This window comes from Anticarsia gemmatalis, chromosome 13 (genome assembly GCF_050436995.1).
Source record: "Anticarsia gemmatalis isolate Benzon Research Colony breed Stoneville strain chromosome 13, ilAntGemm2 primary, whole genome shotgun sequence".
Classification (NCBI taxonomy): domain Eukaryota; kingdom Metazoa; phylum Arthropoda; class Insecta; order Lepidoptera; family Erebidae; genus Anticarsia; species Anticarsia gemmatalis.
In genome coordinates, this window is record NC_134757.1 from 6,331,373 (window position 1) to 6,349,397 (window position 18,025).

Sequence of the window (18,025 nt, forward strand, 5' to 3'; positions counted from 1 at the left end):
TAGAATTTAATTCGGCCTCGTGCACAATTTCCGTATGTTTCCATTATTCGTTTCTTCTTTTGTGAATCTCAAACTATGTATGATATTGATGCTCTTTTGACTAATAAAATACGCTTTTATTTCTTGGAAAAGGAATCGGAAGTAATTCGAAAGCAATTTTCAAATAAAATGAAATCAGTAAAAACATTACTACCCCAAATGGAGTAGTAATAGTATTGAATTTGTGAGAAGCTTTGGGGCTCGTTGTCAGTGGCACTAAGTAATCTGTTATTTACAGATTAAGGAACGCTAAGGTTATTTAAGTCCTGATTCGCTTAGCTTTATGTACCGACTGCTTAACTTTTTCTATAGTTGATGGTAAAATGACTTAACGACTTATTTAACACAAAATATATTTTCGTGGCAATAAGTGCGTCTACTCGTGACTGACAGTCCTGTAATGTAAAGATCGTACAAAGTGGCGTTATTTGGTCTCTGCTACCACTATGAGAAAAAGGCGTATCAAATTCTATCACCACTTATCATTAATCACAAACTGTTTCGTAATTTTATAGAAAATTTATCACCACCTTCTGCATTTCTCATTAGATCATATTCCTGTTTACATCTTCCAGGATAAAATAAATAGCGTTTTTTAACGGGTTATGTTGCAGAAAGTTTAGCGTGGAGCTAAAAATCTGATGACAACACGGTAATAAAGTTATAAGCTCATAATCCGGGCGACACGTTGCACATAAAACCGCGTGTTTAAGAGCTACAGGTGTTATGTACCGAGATACATGATACTGTATGACGACCGATTTACGGAGTATATGTTCCGCTGTTGATCGAAAACTCAAAGTTAAGTCTCGGCTTTTGATCAACAGTGGAGTTTTTTTTTATTAATTAGAAAAACGTCTGTGACGGAAACCTTGCAAGCAAAAAAGTGGTTTAACACACTTCTTGAGAGATGGACTATAGACCTAACCCCTTCGTTTGGGAGGAAGACGTTATCCAGTAGTGGGACAGTCAGAAGTTAAAAAAATAGAAGAACAACTAATAAAAACGATTTTCAGAGTTTTTTTTAACTGTTGTGATCGCTTTTTGACTTTTTAAGTTTTATCTCATCTTTGTATTACAGGGCGGTTTTAGAGAAACGAATTAAATACATAATGTGCACAATTTAACATGCGAGCTAGTTGAACCAGTACATCATGTTCTAAAATTTCAACATTCACTTATGTTGTTTCATTCACATGAATACATTTGCTGTATAAGTGTTACGCCTCTATTTTGTAAAATCGTGTACACAAACAACCAAACAATAAATTTATACAGCCTGTCTTAATCTTCAAACTTACAAATAAATATAATAATCTTTATAACTTTGAGATATAATCTTTAATACTCTCGTCGTTCCACTCAACCTTGACGCGGTCAAATGGAACGTTTTCTAACAGATAGCAAACAGAATAGTTTTTAGAGCATTAAGTATCTCATTTTACTCAACAAGCAAGTTAGCAAAGACGGTACATAAACGAGTATCTCAAGGGCCTCGGAGGCCGTTAGCACTAAAAACGTCTTACTCTTAACTAATAGCACTTTGTGTGATAATATTTCTTTGATGGAGCACCTGGGAGCAATTCTAATCTAGCAATGTTGTGTAGCTGCGTCCAGTTCACGGGTTTCACTGTTATCGTGATATTTGCATTAGATGATACGACTCCGACACGACTTCATTAGTAAGACTAGTATATTCAAAGTTACTATTACTGTTGGTGAATAGTTCAACAATTACACGTTTATTTGTATCCACGTTTCGACTGCCTTGCGAATTGTGAGCGTAGCAAAATATAATTATCTGCTACGAAATAACGTATCAGTGCTACGCGGTAATGCTACGAACGCTATCTACGTATCTATTACTGTCTATCTACTAACCTCTACACTGCACTGCCTTTGCAAAAAGCGTCTACTTTTTTGTAATTTTCTATTATAAATTTTGTTTGAAGAAATGTACATTCATAAAAGTACGTCTGTTACATCCGAAGGTGTAACAGAGGGGAATGATATGCGCCCGCGTTTCGGAATACGAACCTATTGTCATATACCGAATACGTTATCAAACTCCGGGTTACTGACCACTTTGAAGGACTCGTGATCAGCATTCTCGTATAAACTACCGGCTACCGCACAGAAGCAGAAACCATTATTTGAACACAGTCAATATTAGTTTAAGTATAAACGGTTGACAAACATTTAGTTAATATTATCAAACCATTGAATGTAGTGTCGTCATCGTGCTGTCGATACCAAAGAGCTTGGAGTCAAAGTGTCGAGAGTTCCTCGCCACGGACATGAGTCGTTTAATTGAGATGAAATACCCACCCCCGAGACCGCAACCCCCAACTTAGTGATCCAACTATCACGATATCTAACCAACACCAATTTATAAGGCAACTACAATTTAAATGGACTTTGCTAATGTACGCTTCGAATAGTTATTAACTCATAATTGATGTTTATTGCGTTGGAAGGTGTTAGTTTTAGTATAAGGTTTTTGCCTTGCAGTAAAAACTGATAAAGTAATTACTTGTTTATTAATATTTGTTTAAATGAATACTCGTTACAGTATTGAAGTTTTAAAATATTCAGAATTGAATTTTTTATAATTAAAAAATATTCTGAATTTCGTTTTTGGGCCAAACTACTTTTTTTAATAAAACGGTAAGTGCCTATGTAAATATACGTCGTGTATATTATTCTGAGTCAGCAACGCGTTATTAAGCATTTTATTTTTCGATATTGTACCATGCAAAATTAAATTCTCAAAATATCATGCAACAAAATATTACATCAGAACCGAACAAAAATACTTTTTTTCCATTAATTTCGAACGAAATCAGACGCCAAAGTAAAATTAATAGCTTTCAAAATTATACTGTCTGTTCGTCAATACATTGTCTGCAACAATTTATCTTTATAAACAAGTCTATGGGCAATTACTTACTCACTGATTCGAGGCTGCAATACACACAAAATATCATGTAACCGTTTTTAATTTCCGTAATAGACTTAATATCCGCTAATATTTACCTGTCTAACATTATAAGCTGGTGTAATGAAACAGGTACCCATTAAATTAACTCCTGCCTTCAGTAGTCAAAATATGAGTGAACGTTGCAAAGTAAATACTTTTGTTGAAAAAGTTTAATTGGTTCTGATGTTCGGGTCGGGAAGTTGCCTACCAGCCGCAACTCACCGACTACGTGAATATGTATTTGCAAAATGAAACGGTTTTTTTTTTCATTGACGAATGAAGGCAAAGTTTTTCGTATCGGTCAGCGGAGCCATTTGAATACCAGTCCTGTAGTCACCAAAGTGTAGTTTCAAAACTTCTTATGAATTTCCAATGAAACTGATCAAAGGTCCGCTCCATACATTTATTCATAGTTTCATCTTTATACGAGAACTATAAATCGTAAAATTTAATTTACATGATCTTATTACGTTTTTTGTATAATAATTTATTTGTTAATCCGATTTGGGCTTACAAAAAATATACCGTTTCGGTCGCGGGGATAATCCCGAATCTAATAAATTGATAGAACCTCTTATTACTTACCCGCTTACTTTACATGCTTTCCAGAAATCGGTGTTTTGAGAAAAAGTACCATCTCATTTGTAATATAATTAATAGATGATACCCGTTGGCATGAATTAAAAGGAATTCATGTTCTGAGAAAGGAAAATCTGATGAAGGTTTAATTTCTACGTAATCGTAATCATTTTGGAATAACTTCTTGATTTAATTTGATTATCCTTATTTTTATTCATTCGTCTTATTTATCTTCCTTGCGTTACAGAGAAACGCCAAATTCGTTTCCAGTATATTAATAGCCATAGTAGGTATTTACAGCTACACCGGTTACACGGGTTACACCACTAAATTAGTAGATGGAACGTGTACATTTACTCACATATTAACTGAACAACAATAACCAAAATGACACTAGTCTGGCATCGAGCGGTTAGTGAAATATTTCAATGAGAGGTTTAATTTGTATATTGCTCGTTTCCGAGGTTGGCAATCTGCCATCTATATGGCAGTGAAAGTCAGCCTTCCCGACGTAATAGAATTTTAAAATATTGATTTTAAATACTATGTACGTAGACGCAGACAGGCACTTCCGAATAATGCTGTTAACGTCGTCTGTGCTGGACTATTAAATCGTTTTAGTGTTTTTTTTAGCCACTGACAGTCTGAAAGAAGTACGACAGAGAGTTGATGAACATAGAATTTGGTTTCAAAATAGTATTCAAGGGCACTTGCAAGTTTTGCGTGTATGTCCGTTCTATCAATAACTAAAGCTAAGTTACGAGTTATGTATAGGTACTTTATTTCTCAGTATTCTAAATAAGCTTGAACAGAAATCTAGCATTTGAACCAAGTTTTCACTGATCAAAAGTGAATGACCAAAAAGTTTATAAGGAACCTACCAAGTGGCGTTCATAAAATTAACTTAGTACAATGTTGAATTCCTACATCTATATACCAATTCATATTGGTTGTTTCTAGGTATACCGCAACATAAAGACTATCGGGATCCCCGATTGCGAATAAACAGTAGACAGCAGAGTCTCGCCAGCAGGCCATTAAACTAGTTGGTAACAATTCACAAGTTTCAAGTGAGTCTACAGTCTTGATAGTAACACTCTGTGACGTACTGTGTAGTTATAACTTTTTGCTTACGTTTAGAATTGAAGTATAATGTTGTGGTCAGCTGTATGAGAAGTTAGTTTTAGCTGACAATTAAATGATATGATAACTTTTTGAACACGCTTCTACAATTATTATTTTACGGAAAACTCTTAGAAGAATTACTGTTAGTAAATTTACTTGTCAACTATTTTAGTATTATTGCTATAAAACATGTTTTCTCGTAAGTTAGGTATATGGTAAGGTACTGCTTATGAATTGTTAAGAAAAATTATGTTTATTTAGGGCAATCATTTAAATAGTATGTTGCACAAAAATATTTCGAATGCCGGATACATTTTTCATACTCTGATAAACTAATATATTTTTGTCTGCAAACAACAATATAAACGGAGACTATTGTAAATAGATCATATCCTACAAATCCTATTTTGCTCTGAAATCCGTATAAAACTGTTTAGGGTAAAGGGAAAATTAAATCCTGGGAAAACAAAGGAAGTAATAGAAGTAATAAACAATTAGTTGATTAAAATCGTCATTAGACTCCACGTGTATCAATAATTTAATATAATCGGATCACTAGAAGAGGATCAAAGCTATTGCCAAGGTTTCATTACAAAATGGCAGGCAGCAAATAAAGTAGATACAGTGAGAGTCAAAAATATGTAATATGTTGCCACATTTTCCAAAGCATTTCTTGACAATCTGGGTGCAACGGAATATGGTGCGTTCGTAATCCTAAATTGTTGTATTAATTGTTTTTTTAAATAACAAATTAAGGTTACCGTTGTAATTTGTTATTTTATAACTGTAATGTAAAATATGGAATTGGTCTGAAATAAATAAATACATATTATAATAAGCATTATCAAAGAAATTAGTTAAATTGCTAATACTATGGTTAGTACAAAGTGATTTTACAGTTTCTGCGTATTGTTTGTAGACCAATAGCAATAATAAAATTTATATTTTCATACAAAAAAGTATGTGAAAGTTTCAGTACATACGTATTTCTAATGCGGACTGTACTTCAAGTAGAATTTCACCTCGATTCACATACACCCGTTGGTTTCGCGTGTCAATGCAAAAGTTTTCTATCAGAAGTTCTTCTTCAATAGTAGTTTTATTTGTATATTTCTAGTATTGGCGCAAGAATATAGTGTGTCTTGATCATTGGTATTTGTCGTGAAAATAGAGAAAAAATATTTTAGAGTATTAATATTATCTGGTTTCTAATCTGTACAATGAACAACACTCTGTCAAACCTATTAACAAAGCTTAGCCACAAAGTAAACGCCGATTTTAATAATTAATATCATTATTTCTACTAATTTTACTAATAAAATATATAACATTATTGAAGAATGAATTTGTGGTTATTTGCAGGTTATCTTACATTATAAAAAGAACAATGGCAAAATCTCATACATCATAATCACTAATTTTAAAATGTTGCGTCTTCAAATAAAACAAATGTTATAATATGCAGCATTAATTCCTGATTCTAAATATATAAATATGTGCATTAGGTGCGCCGGAGATCCTGAGTAATTTGAGTTTATATTTTTATAGGTTATGTCTATCACATCATTAAATGTCATATCGCCAATTATCTATTGTAGTATATTACTATCGTCATCGTAGTGAAATTGACTGCCTCAACCTTTCGAGCAGGTATAGCCCTAAAACCAATATATACAGTAACCTCTGGGTATATATTGGTACTACTGCTTGACTGTTATATTATGAAACGAATTGTACTATGGGGTATTTAAGTTATCAGATAGTATAAATCAGCTTGGCAAAGGCAATAAAGGTAAATAAAAAATGAAAAGGTTTACATTATTTATTTCTTTCATACACATCCTTGATTATAATGTCATTTAAAATTCAGCTGGTGCTATAATATTATCTTGATACCTGGCCTATTCTAAGCACCAGACTAAAGTCAGCACAGCAGCCTTTTGTATGCCTATCCACTGGGCAACTGCAATTATATTGTAAGATTCCCGTTTGACCATGTACACTATTTTCAATTAGTATGTATACGTAATATTATTTTCGTGAGATATGTTATTGGGTAAACCCAGCTAGTCAGCAATGTGGCAACTCTTGTATTTTGTTCCAAGGCAGGGTATAAGCGGAAGTTATTCTATGTTTTAATTCACGCACAAAATTGGAGTCAGTCTGACACGACTTCCCATACTTGAAGAAGTGTTAGACTAGTTCACAAAATCCAAAAAGCAAGGGAACGTCCGTGATGAATCAGTAGAAGTCATGTACATGCAATCTAAATCGAAATCCGTTAGAGATGCAGGGTTAACAAATAGAGCAGAAATCCTCAGTAAGTCTGTGTTGTTTGAAAATAGGTAGGAAAAAGCAATAGTAATGGCAAAGCACAACAACACGTCAATGCCGAAAATCACCAAACGTCAATGTCAAACAATCAAACCTAACCGAAGCAGAAATAGAGTAAGATCCCAGAGCTGCCAGACCTACGTCATTTTAGCAAAGCTGAAACTTTGAGGATTGTTAGTATAAAGGGTCAGTTAAGAGGTATGCACATCCACTACCTTGAAAGTGGGGCCGTTTCTGAGGTAGCGCGGAGTGAAGGTGCGTAAAAAACGACCCAACCTACGTTATAGTAGCAAAGTTGGTTTTCAGATATGTTATTAATGATATTATGTAGAATTAAAATTGACTATTGCCAGACCGTTTCCCGGGGCCATTACTTCTGCCAGACGCCTTAAATGTTATAAAAAAATGAGGTCAACTACGTCATAGTAGCAAGCCTAAATTTTATATATGTTATTAAAGGTACAATTTTAAGACCCCCTGTATGCGGACAGACCATTCCGCAGGGCCCTTCGTCCCCTAGACGCCATTAAACTTTCCCTATGAGTGCGAGAGTAAGAGCATTATTCATACGCATAAATGAAAAACAATTGAATTAAAAAAATAAAAATTGAAAAATTATTGAATACTAACTGACCCGCGCATCTTTGCTTGCGTCACTTAAGAGAGATAGGTCAAAATGTTACATAAACGGGTTATGTAACATTTTTCACTGGTACTCTGCTCCTATTGGTCGTAGCGTGATGATATATAGCTTATAGCTTTTCTCAATAAATAGGCCATCCAACAGTAAAATATTTTTTTATTCGCACCAGTAGTTCCTGAGATTAGCGCGTTCACACAAACAAACAAACTTCTCAGCTTTATAAAATTAGTATAGATTAAAAGTACTTGGAATGTTTAGGAAGATAAGTAACATTATTTTGGGAATTATTTTAAAAATAGATATGGTTTACACTATTCACAAAAATTATGAAAAAAAACATCATCATATTCATACATCAATTAATCCGGGAACATTGTATAACTCGCAGATAAATTTTTGAATTACATCAAATATATTTTGTTCCTTCGCTTAATCAATAGATAATTCAACTTCTCCGAATTGAACAAAAGCTTCTTGATATTCTGGCGATTTCTTTAAAATTTTAAATGGTCTGAGCTGAATTGATGTAGATGCTGCACGGCTACAACTTTTCATTAACACGTATACAGTCGGCGATTTGAATGAGAAATTCCACCGGCAAAATGTTAAAAAATTCGACGCAAGTAATTTACCTCCTTGTAAATCTGAATTGCTTCAACAATTTCGATGAGCAAATTATATTGCGAGTGTCTGGAGTAATGCTCATATAAAGCGTCCTAGCATTTTAAGCCCAGCAAATAAAGGGTGGGTTCTAAAGGATAACCATTATCATTTTAAGTGGTTTGATGGTGACCAATTGCCAAATTTCGTAAGCGAATCACTTGAAAACGAATTAGGTATATTATTTTAACTATAAATTATTTCAATATACCTACTTGTAACTGTTTTCAACATCATTACCTACATTTTTTTTTACAGAGAATTCAAGTAACAATGAAGACGATGGTGGAGATGATTTAAATATTCAATTTGATGAGGGAAGTAAGAGCTCAGATAATGATGATGATGATGAATGACTACAATTTTTTTTTCATAATTTTTGTGGATAGTGTAAACCATATCTATTTTTAAAATAATGTTACTTATCTTCCTAAACATTCCAAGTACTTTTAATCTATACTAATTTTATAAAGCTGAGAAGTTTGTTTGTTTGTGTGAACGCGCTAATCTCAGGAACTACTGGTGCGAATAAAAAAATATTTTACTGTTGGATGGCCTATTTATTGAGAAAAGCTATAAGCTATATATCATCACGCTACGACCAATAGGAGCAGAGTACCAGTGAAAAATGTTACATAACCTGTTTATGTAACATTTTGACCTATCTCTCTTAAGTGACGCAAGCAAAGATGCGCGGGTCAGTTAGTATTCAATAATTTTTCAATTTTTATTTTTTTAATTCAATTGTTTTTCATTTATGCGTATGAATAATGCTCTTACTCTCGCACTCATAGGGAAAGTTTAATGGCGTCTAGGGGACGAAGGGCCCTGCGGAATGGTCTGTCCGCATACAGGGGGTCTTAAAATTGTACCTTTAATAACATATATAAAATTTAGGCTTGCTACTATGACGTAGTTGACCTCATTTTTTTATAACATTTAAGGCGTCTGGCAGAAGTAATGGCCCCGGGAAACGGTCTGGCAATAGTCAATTTTAATTCTACATAATATCATTAATAACATATCTGAAAACCAACTTTGCTACTATAACGTGGGTTGGGTCGTTTTTTACGCACCTTCACTCCGCGCTACCTCAGAAACGGCCCCACTTTCAAGGTAGTGGATGTGCATACCTCTTAACAGACCCTTTATACTAACAATCCTCAAAATTTCAGCTTTGCTAAAATCACGTAGGTCTGGCAGCTCTGGGATCTTGGTCCAAAAATATCGTTACCATACTTTAAAAACGTAATACTAGGTACTAAAATATCTCTGTTGACTGTAAATATATCTTTGTGTGAGCAAAATAAATAAGAAGTTTTTAGTTTATTAGTCACTGTTTTTAATAACTTGTCATAACAATATATTTCACGTTGCAGACTATTTAGTTATTTAAACAATTAAATAGACAAAGACAACATAAATCTACTTATTAAACAACAAAGTACCGAGTGGCAACTTTTTTTTATCTAAAGGAAATGGAGAATCATTTTTAGATAGTCAATTTATTACTTTTTGTTTAATCTATTAAATGTCGCCATTAGAAGTAAAAATGATATTCCTGAAATTCATACGATAATTAATAAAGTACATTGGTAATATTGAGATTCGAAGACGCTCAAAAAATATAAGTGATTTTTTTGCCATTGTTCTTTGTCGTATAAATCAAAACATCTAATAAAGTTATCTCACGATGAATAACGGGCTTTAAAACACTTTTTTACTGTTCTATCACTTAACACAAAAATAAAATCGAGAACTGTTCAAAATTCACAGTTAAAACTTACCAAAATTTTATTTTAACTAAGTTACGGCTAATTCATACTTTTATTGAAGGTTATCAAAAAATATTCGAGAATTTAATCCGATCATAAAACTTGCATATTGAATAGAGATGGTAATAAATTTCGAAAGATTGAAGAAACTATGTTGTTATTGAACGATTCGAGCATCCATCACTTACCCCCGGTTTTGAGTACATTTAGCGGAAGTTTATCTATTTAATAGCGTTAAAACGCTATCCATACTAATATTATAAATGCGAAAGTAACTCTGTCTAATGTATAATAGAATACGGGAATTAACGCGAACACGCATTTTACCTTAAAATGCCAAACGTTTCGGCGCAGTTTGTCTGTCTGTCTGTCTGCTACTCAATCACGCCTAAACTAATGAATCAATTTGCATGAAATTTGGTATGGAGATATTTTAATAGTCGATAAAGGACATAGGCTATGTATCATCACGCTACGACTAAAAGGAGCAGAGTACCAGCAATTAATGTTACAAAAACTGGGAAATATTTCACCCATTCTCTCTTATTGGACGCAAGCGAAGTTGCGCGGGTCAGCTAGTTGAATATATAAACTACCGCTAAATGTACTCAGAAACCGGGGGCCAGACTCTTCGTACACAACTCTACGCAAATCTCTGATACTCAACGATTTAACCGACTACTGCCATAGAAATCCAGTTGCAGGACAAATGTGGGTGACGCGACTCGGGTACGAACCGCAATGGATTTGTAATATAAGACGGTAGTCACTTAAAGACTAAAATGGTTGAAAATCGAAGACTTGTGTAGCCTCGTGTACGAAGGGCCTTTTCGCAGAGAAACGTTGCTAAGCTCTAAAATAATATAACAATGTTCTTCGCATAAAGGAAAAACAATCTACTTGATAAATTAATGGTTAGCAAACATATTTCTATTTTTGTTCTAGTAATTAATCTAGCCAGCACAACTGAATCGTCAGAAACAGACTCTGGCGACAGTTTCGGCCTAGTTTAATCTCGGTTTCCTGAAAATGACTGGCTCTAAGTAATTACTACTCTATTTCCCAGATTCTGAAAATCGGACTTGTATTTTGTGCGACAAATACTAGCAGATATTGTCCAACAACTTAGTAGAAAGCCTTGCATGTAAAATGTACTACTGGCGGAGACATATAAAATTCATAATTTAGGATATCAGTGACCCGTAGAATTATGCCACGTATTCAGATTATAGTGGCCCGTTCGATACAGCTACATACTTTATTTTAAAAATACACTAAATTCCTCTACTAACTTGTAGGTATTAACTAAATAAATATTATTTCAGGCATTTTATTCCCATCCCGCACCTAGCCCGCACTAGACCGTAAAAAAGAGTTACAAACTTCTAAACCGGGCTGTCCAAATAAAACACGTGTAAAAATCCAGTGTAGTTGCAAAACCTTTAAACTGGCAAAGATAAACACTCACACGAACAAACATCTCTATTTTTCCACTTTAAAACCGGGACTAACAAAATAAAGTAAAAACCGTGTCCATTCTGCACCCGTAGACATGACACCGGTACTTTTTATTTAGTGTTTCGTCTAAAAGGTATGGGGAGTCACGTGTAACTGTTATTTCGATATTTTGTACCACGTGCCGGCAAAAACGTGAAGGAAAATGTGTAAACAGAAGCACGTCGCAGCCATACGCCTGCTGGTCACATTTTACCTTGATGTTTTATGTATGTATGTATATTCAAATATTTGCTCCAGGTAGATCAAAAATATAAAAACGATAATGTGATGTAAAATATCCTAAATACTTAAAACTTGCTAATGACAAGAATAAATCAACATTTTCAAGAAATAACGAAGCGAAAGCTTCTCCAAAAAAATCTTGAATCACTAAATCAGACATATTTAAAAGGGAAGCTAAAAGATTTGTATTTTAATTAAATGCAAACCACTGTATAAGTCGCGACGAAATCCACTTCAAATTCTCTTATAGCTGTTAAAAAATGTTAAAATGCCTCCCGTTATAATTACATGGACCTTTTTGCTCTGCTCGACTGTTTAAAAGAGCACTCTCGTTTTATACGACCGCTGGGAAACCATCAAACACTGTTTTAATATAAATACCTTAATCATTAAAAAGTATATGGGACGGTAAGTGCTATAATTTAAAATAGGAAGGTCAAATCGTTTAGTACTCTCGCCCCGAACGATCGTTTTGTTGCTAGTTAAAAAGTTTTAATAATCATCTGCTTCGTAAAAATCTGGGTGTTGTTTAAAAAACTCTTTCAATCTTAATTAATATAATAGTAACTCTCCAGGTTTACTACGTTATAAGTACTTATTATACTATACAGCCGAATAAAACTATTCGCCTGAAGTGGTTATCGTTAATGATCTACATTTAAATATTTATCTCTACAACAACATTACTATTTAACGATTCGATATTCAACAGCACCAATATCACAATCATCTGCTATTATTCCGTGCACAATATTCATAACAACATATTGGTGAATTGTTTACATTACTATAACTATTGCGCAGATAAAACAATGCATCAATAAACAAATAGAACAGACAAAACATTGATCAGTACGTGACGCTGACGCACGCACACCATCTCTAAACACAATACATTTAAATACACATTCACACATGCGTAAACAAATTAGTTGTAGTTCAATTAGGGAATGTAATTAGGAACGCTGCGGTGCATCGATGTCGGTAGAAATAATTACGATATTGGTGTCGAGAGAGGCCGATTCCTACCTAATGAATTACCTACGAGCTGCAAATTAATTACAAGCTCCAATGCGCAGCCTCCCAGGACATTGTCGACTACGATATTCCAATAACTTAAATGATTTCCACTTAATGCAATTTCCTTAATTGAATATACATATGTGCCTATGTACAGCAAACATAGATAAGGTGCATCGTAAAGCAGCCACTTAACAATTTACAAGTTTTCCAAATAAACGATGTAGATATGCTAAAAGTTCCGCTTATCGGCGATCTTCCACATAAAATTGGTATCCGCCACCACAATGTACCACTACGAATGTCTTACCCTCGACGGCGCCCTTCCGATTCGTTCCCCAAGGATCCGCAATGCTGACGGGCACGATAAAGAGGGGAGATAAAAAATTGCCTCACGACTGTGACCACGCAGCTGAGCCAGGGGTGCATGTGCATTCCCGACGTGCAATTTGATAAATTACACCAAATTCAAAGTGATGAAATTTCCCTACGAGGAGATTACATGCCGCGCCACTTTTGAAAGCAATATAACCTTCGCAATGTAGGGACACATATTTTATTACACCGTGTTATTTAAATTGCCTATTTTGCATTTGAAATAAATATTTTATTGAACACCATAAACATACAAATCTTAAATTAACCACATTCGTCAGAGGACATAGCCGTCGAACGCCAATTTTTGGACTACTTATATTTTTATAGCCCTGTTACCGATTCATATGCCGTAACATAAGTGTCTATATTATTATGAATAAAGCAGAGTTAGCAGCCGACCCTAGTTATAAAACTGGAATGGTGCTCGTAAAACGAAGCAGTTCTTAGTTGTCTCACCGATCCACAAGAGTTTTATATTTCCTATAAAATATTATATTCCGTGAAGCGTGCAATATTCCAACATTCTACACAGTGCAATTTTCTGTCTATTCTAGTCGTGTAAGAAAGTGCAAGGAGGTTGAAGAGCTAGGTATTCGTGCAATCGCTTTATGAAGCGGGGGCGGGCGCTGCAAGCACTCAATTGATTTGCATCACGGACTCGCGGACAAAGCACAGCCAGACCGAAGGAATCCCGCTCAATTCACTCCTCAACTAAATCCCAGGATTAGAATTCGAGCTGTGAACCAACCGCTACTCTGAATTTCTTTTAATGAAACGATATAATGAGATCGATGTCTTAATACTTACTATTTCAAGACGAGTCAGAGACGAATTACAAAACATAGTGTCTGAGGAAGTGCAAGTACATAATTGTATATTGCTAACTTACTTTACCCCTGTACTGTATATCGCAAAACTCTTAAATGGAAAATACCCATATTAACTAATGTTTTTTCGTCGCACCTCCATTTACGAAGCATTCAACTGTCTTCATTACAACCGGTTTCACAATTCATTGCCTTTTAACTGCACTTCATACGTTAATATGACTGTATAATCCAATAAATTACAAAAAGCGAGCTCGTTTCCACGACACAATGGCGTTATGAAAAAGGGTCCGGCTGAGTATTAAGTTAACAGGTTGCGCTGGGTCTATCCCACTAGTCCCGTTGAGTTGTCCCGTGACGGGACAACTGGCACTATTTTGTCCCAGTTGTCCCGTGGCGGGACAAGTGACACTGTTTTGGTGCCAGTTGTCCCGTTGCAGAAAAATCACGGGACTAATGGGACAGACGGAAGGGTCAAAACAACTGGTTCCATTGAGTTGTTGTGTGACAACAGGTACTTGGTACTTTGGTACTAGCAGATGATAATTGTACGCTTATCTATGTAAACTTTAAATTCACAAGAAGTTTTTTTTTTACCATTTAGGCTTGTATAGTAGGCAAACTCGCAGAGACCCTTTTAGACAGTTTTAGTATAACAAAGATGTAATGGGACACAATCCGGTAACTATCGATGTGTACACTTTGAGTATTATTACTAAGATATACAGGGTGTCCCAAAACTCAACGATAATCCGAAACAGGATGAAAGGCCAAGTCATACCGGTTCTAGGAAAAATAAAAAAAAATTCCATGTCACTTAGTTCAGCCATAATAGACATTTTTCAAAAAAGTTGAAATTCCACACCCTTGCTCGCATTTTCAAGTCCTGTAATCACCAATGTCACAATATCGCTGTGTTTTTTTGAATTTCGTGATCCTCATTAAATATGCTATTAATCGTAAAACAAATTAATGCACAAAACATTGTTAATTTAATAAAAAAAGTTAAGTTTTAGTGAGTCATAGTTCACAAAAATATCTTTAGTTAACTTTGACGCTTCATATTGAAAAAAAAATGTACTACACTACCCTTGGCAAGTTATTTCAAAAGTTGGCGCATTTAATCAAGATTTTAAAATGGTGCAACACTTGCCACTTTTCTTGCCATTAAAAATGTTATTTTTATTTGAACGAAGAGTATCCCCGCAGATGGATCGGACGCAGTGGTTCAATTTTATGGCCTCCTCGTTCCCCCGGTCTAAATCCAGTAGATATTTTTTACTGGGTATGCATAAGATAAAAAGTCTATTCAAAATCAATATAAAATCTATCAGAACTTCGCCAGAAAGTTGACACAACGTCAGAAGAAATAAATGCAAGGAATTTAGCTTGACTGGTGAAAAGATCTTTTGTACGCAGTTGCAGAGCCTGTATTCGTGCCAGAGGGAAGCAATTCTTTTTAGTAAAGAGGTAATTGAGTCAGTCCATAACCAATATTTAATGTAATAAACATAATAAGTAATAATAATTAAAAAAAAACAATGAACGAACCATCGTTCTTATTTAATTATTCTCCTTAAACTAAAGTAATTCCGAATTGCTTTCCTCTGGCACGAATACAGGCTCTGCAACGCCTTACAAATGACCTTTGCACCAGTCAAGCTAAATTCCATGCATTTATTTCCTCTGACGTTGTGTCAATTTTCTGGCGAAGTTCTGATAGATTTTGTATTGATTTTGAATAGACTTTTTATCTTATGCATACCCAGTAAAAAATATCTACTGGATTTAGACCGGGGGAACGAGGAGGCCATAAAATTGAACCACTGCGTCCGATCCATCTGCGGGGATACTCTTCGTTCAAATAAAAATAACATTTTTAATGGCAAGAAAAGTGGCAAGTGTTGCACCATTTTAAAATCTTGATTAAATGCGCCAACTTTTGAAATAACTTGCCAAGGGTAGTGTAGTACATTTTTTTTTCAATATGAAGCGTCAAAGTTAACTAAAGATATTTTTGTGAACTATGACTCACTAAAACTTAACTTTTTTTATTAAATTAACAATGTTTTGTGCATTAATTTGTTTTACGATTAATAGCATATTTAATGAGGATCACGAAATTCAAAAAAACTTAGCGATATTGTGACATTGGTGATTACAGGACTTGAAAATGCGAGCAAGGGTGTGGAATTTCAACTTTTTTGAAAAATGTCTATTATGGCTGAACTAAGTGACATGGAATTTTTTTTTTATTTTTCCTAGAACCGGTATGACTTGGCCTTTTATCCTGTCTCGGATTATCGTTGAGTTTTGGGACACCCTGTATATAGGTTTAAATACCTTTGGTTTTACAATTTATCTACGCAAGTATAGTGCATATTCCATTTGAGATAGCTACCTTTTTTAAAACGTCGTAGTTTGTATAACATCTGCTATCTTACCAAAGTACCAAGTACCTGTTGTCACACAACAACTCAATGGAACCAGTTGTTTTGACCCTTCCGTCTGTCCCATTAGTCCCGTGATTTTTCTGCAACGGGACAACTGGCACCAAAACAGTGTCACTTGTCCCGCCACGGGACAACTGGGACAAAATAGTGCCAGTTGTCCCGTCACGGGACAACTCAACGGGACTAGTGGGATAGACCCGTTGCGCTTGCACAACAATATTAAATGACAATTGCAAGTGGCGGGTGTAAATGAGTCTCGCGTTTATTTTTCCTTTTAGGGACAATGCCGAGCTTTACCTCGGCGATATTGCCCTCGAGGACAACAGGAATAAGTAGGGAAAACGTAAAAATATCTAATTGAATTTTTCATCTCACTCTAGGATTCTCAGGCGCTTTATTAAACTCGTTGAATGGGAGCGAGCTGTGAGGGGCAATCGCCGCTCCCTTGATTTGCATTACCGGGACGAAGGCACAAAGCACTAGCAGGAATCTAGGAGGAAGGAATTCTGCAGTCAAAGGCCTTGCAAGGGCCCCGGCGCCTTCGCCATCTCTCCACCAACTGCCTTCTTTGTGGAATTTTGATGCATTTCATTCAATGTAGATTATTACTCAAGATATTCATGACACTGTTCATTTTACAACTTAATACTCGACTGTGAATTGCTTACTATGAAAGAGTACGAGAAATAGTGTGCTTTTAAAGTAAACGTGGTTGACAGGAGAAGCGATGTAGTTGGTGAAACTTTTAGCTTTGTTGTGCAGGTGCATATCCTGTTACGTGAAGTCCCAGTGCTTGTGAGTATCTCGGCGCCGGTAGTGGCGCTACACTAACAACATAACAAATATATCGTGTAACACAATCGTATCACATAGCAGTGGCGGCTTGTTTGATTTATACACCGTTTTATTGACAATGATAAAGGTCTGCATTGGTACTGACATTTCGTTATGTTGGGGTGAAAAATGGCGCGTTGTCAGTATCGCGATAAACCGGTCTTACGTCGTATTAGCTTGTTTTTGCTGTAATATAGGATCATTGCCAATTTTGTCAGAGAGAGCTTATATGTTATAAGTACATCACTTGAACATATACGCACGTAATTTTACTATCATGCTAGTGCTATATTTCTGGCGCACGAACGGTAACTTGCTACTTTTTTTGCGTCCAGTGTCACGGGCCCGAATTTATCGACATAAAAATTATGTAAAGATAATTAGAAAATTAGACACTTCTCCGTGAAATAAAATTTGATTGTCTATTCTCAAATGTCTTATTTTGTCGATGTTTTATTTCTCAAAACATATAAAAACGTTAAAAGAAGTTTAAAGATAGTGCTTTTTCCTATTTAATGTGAACGCACTAAATTCCGTAGCTAACGACAAAATAATAATTTATTCACTAAATTAACTACATTCCTTAACTAAAATAGGAAGCCACATAATCCCTGACAGCCATATCGTATGCTAAGCTC

The 18,025-nt window shown here is 35.0% G+C and overlaps 1 protein-coding gene across 1 annotated transcript in view; it reads right to left on the minus strand.

Moving 5' to 3' along the window:
• Positions 1 to 440: 440 nt before the first annotated feature.
• The window catches only part of LOC142977851 (uncharacterized), a 99,074-nt gene continuing 81,489 nt past the window's right edge, over positions 441 to 18,025 (minus strand). Inside the window, exon 5 of the mRNA XM_076121958.1 lies at positions 441 to 453. The gene's annotated coding sequence lies outside the window, so the exon portion shown is untranslated. The remainder of the gene's footprint in view (positions 454 to 18,025) is intronic.